The sequence below is a fragment of the Terrapene carolina genome, unplaced genomic scaffold (genome assembly GCF_002925995.2).
Source record: "Terrapene carolina triunguis isolate 2854851 unplaced genomic scaffold, T_m_triunguis-2.0 Scaffold89, whole genome shotgun sequence".
Classification (NCBI taxonomy): Eukaryota; Metazoa; Chordata; order Testudines; family Emydidae; genus Terrapene; species Terrapene triunguis.
Genome location: NW_020664440.1, coordinates 29,857,660 through 29,872,879, shown reverse-complemented (window position 1 = coordinate 29,872,879; position 15,220 = coordinate 29,857,660). Strand labels below are relative to the sequence as shown.

Sequence of the window (15,220 nt, the reverse complement as noted above, 5' to 3'; positions counted from 1 at the left end):
ACTTATAAACCACGTAAACTCTGTCTTTTAATCCCAGACAGCCAGACGCTTGGGTCTCAAGATGAGTGATTTACTCTTCTAACTGGGCATAGTCTGTGGAGCAGCTTTACTCCTGAAATCTCATTTAGTGTTTGTCTGGCACTGAAAACAGTCTGAGAACTGGCTTAAATGCCCCAAGGCAGAGCCGGTATGAACCCCACTCCTTCCATCTGCAGCAGTTCTCCTGAGCTTGGTGATACTCCGATAATACTCCAACAATTATTATCTACTCTGGGCCACTGACCGGTAACAGAAGACACAAGACTCCCGTTAATGAGGTAATTCTGAGGTCTAAAATTTATTTTGGTTTCCACAGCATGGCCCTGATCTATATCTTTTGTACAGGGTGGAGTGTTTCTGGGCTGAAGAAGTTTGACGATGCTACCGCTGTCAAATGAACAAAATCAGAATACCTATCGCCATTATCACTGCAACAGCCGTATTAGCCTGGAAACAAAAAGAATCCCCAATTAGTCAGGCAGACTCCAGACAACTCAAGAATCTCCCAGAGTGCAGCCTGCTCATTCAAAGCCTCTTTCTGGGCACTCTGTCTCAATAGGCTTCTCCTATTGAATGTCAGTGCTGCAGATAACAATCCTGGCTGGCTGAAGACAGCAATATGCAGGAGGTGTTAATGCTGCCACTGAGCTTTAGACCAATCATAGGCGCCGACTCTGTGGGTGCTCCAGAGCTGGAGCACCCACGGGGGAAAATTGGTGGGTGCTCTGCACCCACCAGCAGCTCCCTGCCCAGCTCGCCTCCGCCTCCTCCCCTGAGTGCGCCGCCTGCCTGCTTTTTCCCCCTAGCTCCCAGCGCTTGTGCTGCAAAACAGCTGTTTTGCTCGGCTGGGAGGGAGGGGAGAGGAGGGGGAATGCGGCGCGCTCAAGGGAGGAGGTGGGGCCGGGGTGGGGATTTGGGGAAGGGGTCCAATAGGGGCAGGGAGGGGGCCGAGTTGGGGCAGGGACTTTGGGAAGGGGTTGGAATGGGGGCAGGGAACTGGTGGGGTTGGGGCAGGGCTAAATGGAAGGAGCAATTAAATGTCCTTTAGATAGTGATAGCTGAAACAATAGGAAGTCAGGGTCCAAGGCAGGGCTGATCAGAAGTTGAGCTAAGTGGTTGGAGGAGGACTGATTGCATACATGGAGGGCTGGGGGCTTGATTGGTTTCATGTGTGTGTGAGGTCGAAAGCCAAGAGATGCAGCGGGGAGCATGACCTTAAAAGGGAATAGAGAGACAGGGATTCTTGGGCACAGAGTTTGCTTGAAACAGGCTTGGATTTCTGAACAAGGGAACTGCCAAATGTTGTTTGTTCCCCTAGAGCACCCACGGAATTGGTGTCTGGGGCTGGAGCACCCATGGGAAAAAAATAGTGGGTGCTCAGCACCCATGGGCAGCCCTGCAGATCAGCCCCTCTCCCTCCCTCATAGTGCCTCCTGCCAGCCGTGATCAGCTGTTCAGCAGCATGCAGGAGGCGCTGGGAGGAGCGGGGGCAGGAAGAGGCAGAGGAGGGGGTTGAATGGGACAGGAAGGAGTGGGGTGGGGTCTTGGGGGAAGGGGGGGGGGGGGGGCGGGGCCTGGTGCAGAGTGGGGGTAGAGCACGACTCGGGAACAGAGGAAGTCAGTGCTTATGTTTGTTCCTACTGCGTTCAGGGAAACTGGGCTTTTTGTGCATTCTTTGTAAAGACATAGGATTGCACCAAAGAGTACAACTGACTTGTGTTACCAATTTCTTCTCCTAATGGAATTAAGCCAGCAAGGCCCTGAATATTGGCAAACAGCTCAGACTAAAATGGAGCATCAATTGAGGGCTGGAAAAATATCCACCCGTCAGGCTGTGTGTGTTGTAGATGTCTGCTTTGTTCAGAGAAGCTCAGTGGGTATTTCTAGGTATTTGTACAACCCCGATCACTGTCATGTCTGAGTGCCTCACAAACAGTATTTATCCTCACAAACCGCTGGGAGGGAGGGCAATGCCATTATCCCCATGGTATAACTAGGGAAATTGAGGCATAGTGCAACTAAATGACTTGCCCAAGGTCACAGAGGAAGTCTGTGGCAGAGCAGGGGGTTGAGGTGGGGGAGAGCATGAAGACTGGTACTAGGGGGTGGGGGATGGCAATGGGAGGTGCACAGGGGCTGCTGGGGTAGCCGGGGGGGCCATGTGTGATGTCACTGTGGTGGCCTGGGGGCTGGCAGCAGGGGGCATGGAGGCTGATGCTGCAGAGGGGCAAGGGCAAGGGCTAGTGCTGGTCATAGTGTTTTTAGAGCCTCAATTGTCTTAAGCCAGGCCTGGTAGAAATTTCAGTCGGCAAAGGAACAACTTCGATGTTCACCTCACCAGAAATCTGATACCCACTAAAGGTCCCTTACATGCATCAAAGGAGTCCTGGCCTCATGCCCCAGTCCCCTCCCTGCTCCTCCCTCAGCCCTGTTTGCCTTGCTAGGCATCAGCACGTGGACCTGCCTACCCCACAGACACAGGGAACAATAACCCACACCTGGCCAGTTACATACTTGGTCACTTCTTGCTTCGTTGTAGCGAATCTCAGTAGCAAAGTGTTCACAGTTCTTAGCGAAGACGTGATATGTCCATGTCTTCCCAACCTCCTTGGTTGCCCTTTCTATGATTTTGGGCACCGGATACACCTGCCGGGTCCTGTCATACTTGTTGTTGACCCTATAGTTGCAGTTCCCTACAACACGTTTGAGGGGCTGTTTCTTCACTATTGCCTTGCCGTTGCTAGAGCTAACAAAGTTCCAGTCAGGCATTCCAGTCAGACCTGGAGATTGAAAACAGGAAGGCAGGCTATGAATTCATTCATATGGCCAGAGCCCACAGCCACCTTCCAGCTGTCCCTGCTGGTGCCCACTATATCATATTGCCATGCTGAATGGTGCTAATGGCTGCCATCACAGTGGGTCTTAGACCCAAAGACAATGACATTGGAGCCAATGGGGATGTCAAGCACCTTCTTTCTGGCTCAACAGAAGGCGCAATGAAGCTCCTTAATGTGGTTTAAACAAGCTGCAGACAGTGGGACTTCCACCCAAGACGCTAAGCCGCATGGCCAGGCCAGAGCTAACTCAAGTGGCTTAGCAGGGGCTAGGCAATGGGTGTTGGAAGCAGGAAGCCAAGAGAAGGAGGCATGAGTAGAGCTTTGCAAATCCACATATATCCACGGATCGTTTTTGTGGATAGTGGATCAGATGCGGATACAACCATGCAGGGCTCTACGCACCGGCAGTGCCTGGCCAAAAGCGTCCAGCTCGGGCAACCGGGGGGGGGGGCGGGGGCGCAGTGCACTCAGGAGCGGTGGCCAGTGGCTGGGGCTGGGCAGGCTGGAGTTGGGGCTCTCCAGCATCCGCTCACCGCACCGCTTCCTGTCCAGCAGTTCAGGCCCCTTGGGCAGCGCTAGTGTCCCAATCATGGCCCGGTCCAGCAGCACTGGCCGCGCTCCCAGCCCGCCAGCTCCTAGGCAGTGGAGTCCAGGGGCGGCGAGTTGTATGGGCCCATGGTGCCCAGGCTCCAGCAAATTCAGGGCCTGGGGGGGCCCGGCTCCACCAATGTTCACGGCCAAGTCTCTCCTCCGGCTCTGCCTGCCGCCCCCGGCATGCCTCCCCTGAGTGTCCCTGCCTGCCCTGGGCAGCTGCCCCCTGCAGCTCCGTGCTGCATTCCCTCGCCAGCTGCTGCCAGTTACAAGGGAGCGGCGTCCCTGAGGCAGCTGCTGTGCCTGTGGAAGAGGAGGGGAGGAGCCACATGGCAGCCCCCACCCACGGCAGGCAACTCTGAAGTGTGGGGGCTTATCCTGGCTGGACCGCCTGAGCAGCAGCCGGGGGGGCTTGGGTGAGTGTCATGCCAGGGGGGCAGGGAAGGACCTCCCATCCCCCAGAGCTCGCTGCTGCCGGTAGGGAGAGGGCTGGGGGGAGTCCTCCTCTCTGGCCCCCCACCCCAGCCCCAGGGCAGCCTGCCTGCCGCACCCCCTCCAACACCCCAACCCTCTGTCCCAGCCCAGAGTCTACACCCAGCACCCCAAACTGCCTCCTACACCCCCTCCTGCACCCCAACCCCCGTCCCACCCCAGAGCCTGCACCCAGCACCCAAATTCCATCCCAGAGCCCACACCCCTCCTGCACCCAAACTCCCTCCAAGAGCCTTAGGCAGGTGTGTGGGGGGGTGGGACTTGGACCCATTCTAGGCACCACCAAAAATTATACAAACCTGCTGTCCCTGGTGGGGCCCACGCCCAGTCACGGGGATTGAAGTGGGCGGGGCCCTGGCGCCCCATCCCTTCGCCCCACTGTGATATAACATGTACTGTTGCTGCCATGCCGTCGCTCATGAGCCCCCGGGAGCAACATGCAATGCACCGCCCCCACACCGCCCCTTCTCCTCAAGACTCCACCTCTGCGCTGCCCCTGCACCGCTCCTTCTCCTCGAGACCCTGCCCCTACACCACCCCTTACCTCCAGTCCCTGCACTGGCACCACCTGTTCCCTGCAAGACCCTGCCCACTCATCTCCACCCCTCTCTCCCCTTCGCCCCCCCTGTCGCTACTAGTAGGGTTACCATATTTCCACAAGCAAAAAAGAGGACATGGGGGGGAGGAGCCCCGCTCTAGCCCCACCCCTGCCCCGCCCCCATCCACTCCCTCCCACTTCCCACCCCCTGATTGCCCCCCTCAGAACCCCCCCCCCCGACTGCCCCCTCCTGGGACCCCTGCCACTAACTGCCCCCTAGGATCCCACCCCCTATCTAAGCCGCCCTGCTTCTTGTCCCCTGACTGCCCCCCCCGAGAACCCCCTACGACCCTACCTGTCCCCTGACTGCCCTGACCCTTATCCACACCCCCGCCCCCAGACAGACCCCCGGGGACTCCCATGCCCTATACAACTGCTCCCCGCCCCCAGACAGCCCCCCCAGAACCCCCAACCTATCTAACCCCCCTGCTCCCTGTCCCTGACTGTCCCAACCCCTCTCCACACCCCTGCCCCCCTGACAGCCCCCCCCCAAACTCCCAACCCATCCAACCCCCACTCCCTGTCCCCTGACCAGGGCCCGCTTTGAAGAGCCCAGGAATCAGGCTGCGCTCTGGCCGGGGTTGCAGGGCCTGGGGCCGGGCCGGAGGTGCTTGGCTGGCACGCTCAGCCGGGACCAGGGCCGGCCCGAGCTGGGCCCCGGGCCGGCGCTGCTGGGGCCCGAGCCGGGCTGGCGCGCTCGGCCGGAAACGGGGCCGCTGCCCTGGGGCCGGAGCCGCTGGGGCCGCCGGGCGCCGCTCGGCCCGGGCTGGAGGGAGCCGCTCGGCCAGGGCCGCGCCTCCCCGGAGCTCTCCTCCTCGCACCCCCTGCCCCAGCTTACCTGCTGCTGCCTCCCGCTTGCCCCTGCTTCTTTTCACACTTCCCACGAAGATCTGATTCGCGGGAAGCAGGGGAGGGGGAGGAGCAGGTGGGCGGAGCATTCAGGGGAGGGGAGGGGAGGAGGGGGAAGACAGCTGTGGGGCTGGACAGCATGGTAAGGCTGCAGGGGATGGGGGGAGCCGGGAAGGGGCTTTGGGTGTCCAGCGGCGCTTGGCCGCCGCTTTTCTGTCTATAAATAGCCAACCGGGGGGAAATCCCAGACATTTTTAGATTTTTAAAAATCCCCCCCCGGGTGGCTATTTATAGACCGAAAAGCCAGGCATGTCCGGGGAAATCCGGACATATGGTAGCCTTAGCTACTAGTCCTTGTGAGGCTTCTGCGGGTGTGGTGTGGATGCGGGTACACATAAAAGACTGCTAGTGGATGGCAGGTCAGATGCAGATTGATTCTGGCAGATGCCGATCCACATTTTTGTATCCACGCAGGGCCTAGTCATGAGTGTGACACTGAGCAGAAGCAGAGAGCCAGGGCTTCTTGGGCACACAGCCCAGCGGACAGGCAGACTCAGGGAGTTCTGAGCACGAAAACTGCCAGCTGCTTCTTCATTTCTGCTGCATTCAATAAACAAATTTGTACCAAAGAATACACCTGACTCAGATCATCAATTCCTCACCTTAACAGAAACAACCCTGCCAGGCCCCAAATATCAGCTAGCAACATGTACACATGTATTGTGAGAGTTGGCAACAATTTCATATCCAGCTTCTGGAGTCCTGTGATTACACAAGGCTCTCAGCTTTCATATCAGACTTTTCTGAATCAGAACGAAAAATCAAAATGTCTGAAACCTGCTTGTGCAACAAAAAAAAATTCCCAAAATATTTTTGTTTCAATTTTTGATCAAAATGAAACAATTCTAACATCCCTGAATGGAAACATTTCACTTCAGGTCAGCGTTAATCTCTGCATCTACCTGTAAGGGGACTGTTGTCCCCTTACTAAAACTCAGTGGGGGTGTTTCGGTTGGCCAGCTCCCAGTACCAAAAGAAAGGGGATAGTTGATGGGAAATCAGGACCCTGAGACTGACAGGTCCCAGGAACAATGGGGAGAGGCCAATGCTCCAGGTCAGCCTGATTGACAGGGCGGGCAGGCTAATCAGGAGGCCAGGGTGGGTCCCATCCTCTGCGAGAGCTGGAATTGCCTGGGTCAGACAGAGTGGGGCCGAGCTAAGTAGAAAGCAGGGGCCCAAGCTGAGCTGGGGAGCAGAGCTGTGCCAGATCCAGAGGGGCCAGAAAAGCAGCTCAGCAAGCAGCTCAGAGCTGGGAGCAGAGTCACAGAAGCAGCCTGCAGAGCCGACCTGTCCTGGGGGCAGAGCTGTAGCAACCATAGCCAGAGAAGCAGTCCAGAGAGCTGGAGGCAGAGCAGCAGCAGCAGCTGCCGTGCTGAGGCAGAGTGGAGCTGGAGCTGGAGCAGTCCGGAGCTGAGTGCAGTGAGCAGCTGGGGAGAGAGCGCGGGGAACCCTGGACAGTGGGCCCAGCGCAGGGAGACGCCCCCAGCCAAGAGGGCCTGCAGGCTAGACTTAGATGGGGATCGTAACCCCGACGGGGCGGGGGCAACACTGGGAAGAAGAGTCCTTCCACCTGGAGCCCGAGAGTGTATGGCCATCGCCAGAGCAAGTGTCCGACCCGCAGCATCCCTGCAGCACAGCCAGGGCCTGAGACTTGTGAGGAACAGACTGAACTTCCCTTACATTTTAGGGCTGGTCCACACTAACCCCCCACTTCGAACTAAGATACGCAACTTCAGCTACGTGAATAACGTAGCTGAAGTCAAAGTATCTTAGTTCGAACTTAAAGGTACTTACCACGGGTCCACACGTGGCAGGCAGGCTCCCCCGTCGACTCCGCCTACTCCTCTCGCGGAGTAGGAGTACCGGCGTCGACGGCGAGCACTTCCGGGATCGATTTATCACATCTAGACAAGATGCGATAAATTGATCCCAGAAGATTGATTGCTTACCACCGGACCCGGCGGTAAGCATAGATGTACCCCCAGAGACAGCTGGTTGTGATGTCCCCATGCCATAGAGGGGGGTTATGTTTTCCTTTAACCTTTCCCATTTTTTAAAAAATTGATTGTTGTTTACTAAATTGTATTAGCTTTGAACTATATGGAATGATCAGTGGTTCAGGGAAGCATCCAGTGCAGAGAGAGCACCCTGGAGTGGGGACACGCTAGCCCCTGCCCTAAGTGGCCACAACAAGGTTGGGGGCTGAGCCCCCCCCCCCCCCCCCCCCCCCCTGGGCCCAGCCTTGTTGGGTTTACGAGGACTCTGCCACATGGGAGAGTGAAAGGGGAGTCCTCTAGGTCAGGCCTGGCTCTGAGTAAAGCAAGTGGGAGCGAGGACTCAGATCCTTTCGCTAGCCCACTTCACCGGGGTAGTGTATAGCCAGGAAAGTTCCCCACAATAGCGGGACCATTCCCCGCTTACATATCTGAGCTGCTGTGGGCCTCATGGGAGTTGTAGTTCCAGGTCTTTCATGGGCTTCCTATGATGCCCTGCTGCAGCTGAGCCCCAGGGACGGCCATTGTCCCTCATGGGGAATCAGGGCACATGAGAAAATGGAAAGCAGGAGAGACCCAGAACTAGAACTCACACAAGGTATCCTGGCAAATTAAAGGGAGGAAAAGATTAATGTTGGCCTGAAACAATATGCTTTGTTTTGATTCTCCTGCTGGAAATTTCCACTGAAAGCTATTTTTTCCCCATGGCAAAACTCCAGTTTCGGATGGGAAAAGGTTTCATTGGAAACTTTTCAACCAGCCCTAGACACAAATGACAGTTGAAAATGACTAGAACCAAAAGAGACTGGAGAGAAAAAAAAAAAAATCTGTTGTCTCGATCTGTTGCTTTTGTGCAGTAAATGGCACGATTGCATGCCCTATTTCCCCAACGTAGTCAGTTTCCCCCCTGTGTGTGTAGAGTCTATCAAAGCAGAGTGGAGAGAAAAAAAAGTGTTTTAAACACTTTTTATAAATAGGAAAAATGGGATTGTGTAAAACCGCGAAAACGGCAGGGGGGGGACTCAGTGGGACTGTTATGGGAACACCAGGCAGAAAGATAAGTGATTGAAGCTAAAGGGCAATGTTGGCACAAGAATGACTGGGGATAAACTGACCAGGAATCAATCGAGGTTGGAGAGGAGAAGAAGGTTGCTACCCATCAGAGGAAGGAGGTTCTGGTGCAGCCTCCCCATTGGAGGAGGGGGGCAAACACGCCCAGCTTGTTTGAGGATGGAGCCGGATACGTTTCTGACCAGGATTCTGTGAGGGGGTTGGCTGTGCTAGCGGGGTCTGGACTCGATGACCCAGGAGGCCCCTTCCAGTGCTATGTTCAAGAAGCGAGCTTAAGAACCTATATCTGTTAGTTCAAAGGCTCTAACTAGCCACCTCATAATAAACCTCTTTGCAGAACAGCCATTAGAGGGCAGCCAAAGACGCAATGTGTGGGCTACAAGAAGACGTAGGTGAATGATGGATTTTTTTAATTAGCTGGCAATTCTGACAAATAAATGTTTTTTGGGTTGACCCAAAAATGAATTTTTTCAAAATTTTTGGAAAATCCAAAGTTTGTGAGGAAAAAATTAATTTGGGGCAAACTAAAGGTTTTGTTTCAAGCATGTCTACATGTTTTTTTAAATATTTTAAAATAAAATTAAATGAAATGTTGAAACTAAAAAATCTAAATGTTTAGGGTTTAGTTTTGAATGTTTATTTTTTAACCAAAACAATTTGGTGAAATTAATACAAATTTGCCAAATGTTTCTGTGTCATAAAATCTGCATTTTTTTCCAAACACAAGAAGTGTGGATGAAAAATGTCCCCCAGCGCTAGTTACAGGTACTTGAGACTCTAGAGCATGAACATTTGCCATGGCCTCATCTGCATGGTATCTCACCATCTCTCTGCTGGATGCTTCACACAAGGAACCAAAGCCACCCATCTCACCTGTTATATGGACAATGTCATCGTCTCCCACATAGACACTCCAGTGCTTGTAAAACCCTCGGTCAATCTCAATCAGGTCTCCGGCCTTGGGTTTCTGCTGCAGGAGAAAAAATTATTGTCCAGTCAAAATGGCAGGGAGACAGGGTAGCTGCTGAGCAATCAGAGACAAAAGGAAAAGATGCCCTGGGCTTGGAGTAACTCAAAAGCTAGCAGTAAGGGACTTTCACTGGAGAAAGAAGTAGTCAACTGAGGCTGGAAATAAGCATGTTTCTACCCATCAGAGGAAGGAGGTGCTGGAGCAGCCGCAGGGCCAACCTTATGGGTGGGCGATGTAGGTGACCGCCCAGGGCACCATGGTCAAGGGGCAAGGAGCAGAGTGGGGCTGGGGTACGAGATCACAGAAGGGAGCTTGGGGCAATGCAGGTCGGGGAGGCAGAGGAGCCTGGAGGTGATAGTGGAGTAGGCAGCCTGGGGAGGCAGCGGGGGCTGAAGGAGGGGGAAGCCCAGGGGGGCAGCAAGGGCCAGGGGTGCTGGGGATCCAGGGAGGCAGTGGGACCCAGGGGTGTTACCCCCTCCCACCCCCTCTGCAAGGGTCCACTATGCTGGGATGGTCTCAGGAATTCCCTGAGGACACGGCACCTCCATCCAAAAAGTGATGGACACAAGCAGTTCAAACACACAACGCCTTTTATTAGCCCCCAAATCCCTATTGCAATAAGCTAGAAGCACCCCGAATTGCAATTCTGTACAATCCAAGGTGATGCTGAATGAGCAGCGCCCTGCTTCCAATGGCCAGTTGTCTATGGGTCATTGGGGATAGGGAGAATTATTGGTGACAGCAGCTCTTGCTAGCAGTTCTTTGGCAACAGTACTGTCTCTCCATGGTTTCCTTGCTCTTACCTCTATAGTTATGACTTTGGACGCGCACCAACATTGTGGTTAAGCACTTGCTGCTGCACTCAATGTCATGACCTGCTGCTTTACCACTGTTTGCAATTTTTCCACAAGCTTGCTATTTTTCTGCCCTGACGTCATGTCTATGCAAGCTGCCTGCTTTCAGGTAAGGGGGGGAAGGGTTTCAAAATGGAGTAACCCTTGTTTTCCGCTGTCCAGAGACACCAAAATACAAATTGGACCAGGGCACATTTTCCCTAAGATCGACCCTGAGCAGCCTCCCAATAGGGCGAGTGGGGACACACAACCCACTTAGTTTGAAGATGGAGGTGGCAACGTTTCTGACTGGGATGATATAATGGGGCTGGCTGGAGATAGTAGGGATGAGACTCAGTGACCCAGGGGGTCCCACCCAGTCTACAGCCTATGTTCCATTATTAAATTAATTTTCACTCAAACTAAACACATTCCCTTGTACGTTCGCAGAAAAATCACTGTGGGCTCAAAGGGTAGGTCTGGTCATTTTGCAGGAACACCCTATATTCTCTGTGTGTAACAGGTTGTTTCAGGTGCAAAATTCAACATCTCCTTCCCTATGGAGCCAAAACAGGCCCCTTCATAGTAATTTGTGTTTACATAGCACTTAGCCTTGCCACACCCAGCTGTTTGATTGTTTTTATATCGGTTGCTATATGACTACATGGGCTAATTCCAGCAAGAAGCAAAACAGAGGAATCAAAATTGCTTATTTGCTGTTTATAATCACAGAACACCAGAGTCAGCCCAAGGCTTTTGATAAGGATTTTGCGCTAATTCCTCTGCGGGGAGAAGCGCTGCCCTGAGCTGTCTTCTCTTCTTTTCTCTTGGTCCTGGTCACTTTCCCAGGGTCATTCTGTTAGAAATCAGAAATGAAGAAAAGGAGTCAGAGATTCCTGGTCTCCAGCCAACTTATGAGGCTGGTGTGATGGAATGCCTATCCTAATAGAATCCTTATCTATGTGGCTATACTCCACAAAAGTGTGGCACACCAGCATAAAACAATTAAGAGAAGTGGAGCCACACTCTCCCTGAATTAGATCAATGACTGAACACCTAACTGAGAAAAGGTGGGCTGAAAGAAAAGGATAAAACTTCTCAAGGAAAACAATGTTTATCCAATATAACACATAGCCTGAATTGAATTCCTTTATCTGTGTATCTCTCTCTCTTTTCATATGGATTACTTATGCTGTTAAATATTTATCTTGAATAAAAATTTAGTAATTAAATTAACCCCACCCCATGGTCTTTCAGTGCATCAGAACCTGTATATAATGAGGTGAAGAGATTAACTGGTTGGATTGTCCAAAGGGCTAGGGCCCAGCAACACCCATTTCCTGTTGGCTGGCTGGGCGTTTTTGAAAATGTGAACCTTTCATTTAGGTGCCTAAATGGGAGCTGGTGTCTCTGGAAAATCCATCCCCTCCAAAAGGTACACAGGCCACCGTCTGCTTCCTTAGAAATAGAGCTGGTCAGAACTTTTCAATGCAACGTTTTTCCAGCTGCAAATAGCAATTTGTCAAAGTCAAAATGTTCCTTCTTAAGAGTGCGAGTAATTAAGTATTGGAACAACTTACCTAGGGTCGTGGTGGAGTCTCCATGACTGACAATGCTGAACTCAGGATTCGATGTTTTTTTCTAAAAGTTCTGCTCTAGGAATTATTCTGGGGGAGTTTGCTGGCCTTTGTTAGACAGGAGGTCAGACTAGATTATCACAACAGTCCCTTCTGGCCTTGGAATCGGGGCCATCCTTACCCATACACAAACTACACAGCTACATGCTGCTCCAGAGACCAGGCCGATCCCCCAGCCTGCTGAGCCAGCCAGGAAAGTAGCCCCTGCCCCGCCTCTTCCTGCCCCTGCCCCACCTAATTCCACCCCTGAGCTACATCTTGGGGGAATGCAGCAGGGGTTGGGCACACCCTGCACTCACCGGGTGGCAGGAAGTGGAGCGACCAGGCCCCAGCTCGCTCCACGCTGCCGGTGAGTGCTTGGGGGAGCTTCCCCTCTGCCCCTCCCCCAAGTCCCAAGTCTGGAAGTCAGGGGAGCAGAGCGGAGCGGGCTGGGACTGGGTCACTCCACTTCCCGCCGCCCCATGAGTGTGGGGTCGGGCCCACCCTGCAATCACCAGGCGGCAGGAAGTGGAGTGACCCGGCCCCAACACACTCCACCAGCTCATGCTAGAAGCGGTTACACTCTGCCCCCCAAGCCTAGTCCTGCCCACCACAAACCTTGGGCACAGCCCCCCCCCTCCCTCCACGGAGGCCTGGGGATGCCTCTCCCTCACCCGTGGGGGGGGCTGTGTAGGGCACCACCAGGGGCGGCTCCAGGCACCAGCGCAGCAAGCACGTGCCTGGGGCGGCAAGCCACGGGAGCGGCCTGCCGGTCGCTGTGAGGGCGGCATGCCTGCCGGCGGCTATTCGGTGGGTAATCTGCCAGTTCCGCGGCAGGTACGATGACGGTGCAGGTCTGGCAAATCACCCGCAGAAATGCCGCCAAATCTGCGGGACCAGCGGACCTCCCGCAGGCGTGCCACCGAAGGCCGCCTGACTGCCGTGCTTGAGGTGGCAAAAAACAGAGCCGCCCCTGGGTACCACAATGTCTAGGGATGGCCCTGAATCTATGGTTCTATGAATCTATGCATAAAGGACAAACCTAATGCAAGTTATTCTGACATACAAGCCATTTCAGTAAGTACTTACCCCTTTAAGTGGCATTTTTGTTCAGCTTCAGCATCAGAATGACTTATTGTCTCAGAGTTTGTGTTTTAAAGAAATTAAGATTTCGATTTCAGTTTCAGTTTCCCCTTGACTAATTCAAACGTGTCACCTACGTAAATCCTATGTAAATTGATAAAAGAGACATAGGCCTTGTTTGCACTGCCACACTACAGCACTGCAACTTTCTCGCTTGGGATGTGAAAAAACAGCCCCTGAGCACTGCAAGTTTCAGTGCTGTAAAATGGCAGTTTAGACAGTGGGAGTGTTTTTTTACAGTGCTGAGAGAACTACACAGCCATGTTAAAGCGCAGCCACAACAGTGCTTTAACATTGCTAGTGAAGGCATCCCCTTGGGTGGTTGCATCGCATCTAAGTAGCATGAATGGACACTGGACTGTTGTGGTTCCTGGGGAACCTGTTTAGCTCATTGCTGGAAAAGAAAAGCTAAAATTAGACCAGAGGTGAAGCAGATTCATTGCCATAAGCATCATCAAGGAAGGAGAGCGTGGCACTCTGTAGCTCAAAGTCACACCCTGGAATCCCCATACTCACCCCTGTCATATAATTGATATGTTTTGCACAAAGTATGCCTTGTGAGGTATCATGTTAAAGGTCTTGATCTGTTGAACATTAATTTCCTGTTGGATTGTATGTGTTGTCATTGTATGTGAAGTTATGAAGTTTTGCTATGTATGTGTTACTGAAATGTGTTGTGAGGTTGGGAACACCCACAACCAGCCTTTCAAGTACAACAATGGAGTAGCCAGACACGCTGATGGCCCATTAAAGAGAATTCACTATCCCAGGAGCTGTATACAGGAGCTGAGATTTCTCAGAGAGATCACATAGAGGACAGAGAATGCTTGACCAATGGGGGCAGACACCCACGTCACAACCACAGATCTTTCCAGTAAGCTGGAAGAAACTATAAAGAGGGGAAGTGACATCATGGCTTGGCCTCACCCCACCCCCCACAACTCATCTGCAAGAAAGGTTTGGAGGACAAAGACTTTGACCTGGGGAGGGTGGTCAAAGGGAGGGAGAGTTCCAGCCTGTGCATTGAAGAGCTGAGACCTGCTTGTACCCCGTTGGATCATATGAACTGGAACCATAAACTCCCTAAACATTAAATCTCACCAAATGAGGGTCAATCCATCCTCATCATCATATCCACTCATTATAATCCACACCCGAACATAGCCACTTTATGAACTTCATACCCTCATATCTCAATGTCTGTACTTTGACCCATCAACCTTTTACCCCCAATTGGGGATATTGCAGATGATGTATTCCTTATGCCACCTTATCTTAAGCCAAACTTTGCACCCTCTATAATCTGTATGTTATTCCCTGATAACCAGAAACTTCTATGCTCAAACTCTGTTCACTATTTTTTTTAACATCTTAATAAAATTTTTAAGTCTATCAGGGTGTGACACTGCTCCATTCCACCCTCTTCCCTCAAGTCCCCGTCCCTGCCCCTTCTCCGCCTACTCCCTTGAACATGCTGCATCCCTGCTCCTTCCCCTCTATCCCGGAAAGTCCTAAGCGCTGCCAAACAGCTGCTAGGTGGCAGGGGGATGGGAAGCGTTGGGAGGGAGGGGGAGGAGTGGGGATGCAGCACACTTGGGGGAGAAAGGAGGTGGTGGGGGGAGCTTGGCTGGCGGTGGGTGCAGAGCACCCGCTAATTTTTTCCCATGGGTGCTCCAGCCCCAGAGAACCCACGGAGTCAGCGCCTATGTCCCTATCGATGGTATATGAGTGGCTGGGAGAAGTATTCATGTAACTCTGTTGGGTGTGTCCCTGTCTTTGGATGGCTGTATAGGTGCAGTACCTGCTAGAGATTTGTAACTTGTGTGACAAAGTTCCTCCTCTATCTTGGTGGGTCCTGCGCTTATTGGCGGATTTTCTTGCCTCAGAGATTCACCATGTGGGTTGGGGAACAGCCCAGAGACCTTCCCCTCTGAAAGAACCCACAGTTCAGGTCAATTGGGAGGTTTGGGGGGAACCCGGGCCCACCCTCTACTCTGGGTTCCAGCCCAGGGCCCTGTGGACTGCAGCTGTCTATAGTGCCTCCTGTAACAGCTGCATGACAGCTACAACTCCCTGGGTTACTTCCCCATGGCCTCCTCCAAACACCTTCCTTATTCTCACCACAGG

At 53.0% G+C, this 15,220-nt stretch overlaps 1 long non-coding RNA gene across 1 annotated transcript; it reads right to left on the bottom strand.

The window, feature by feature from the left end:
• Positions 1 to 403: 403 nt before the first annotated feature.
• Positions 404 to 9,881, bottom strand: LOC113406315. Its single transcript, XR_003369733.1, has 3 exons — positions 9,405 to 9,881; positions 2,554 to 2,819; positions 404 to 486 (listed from the first exon to the last, which is right to left on the bottom strand). It is a non-coding gene; the product is annotated as an uncharacterized LOC113406315 (long non-coding RNA).
• Between the last annotated feature and the right edge of the window lie 5,339 nt (positions 9,882 to 15,220).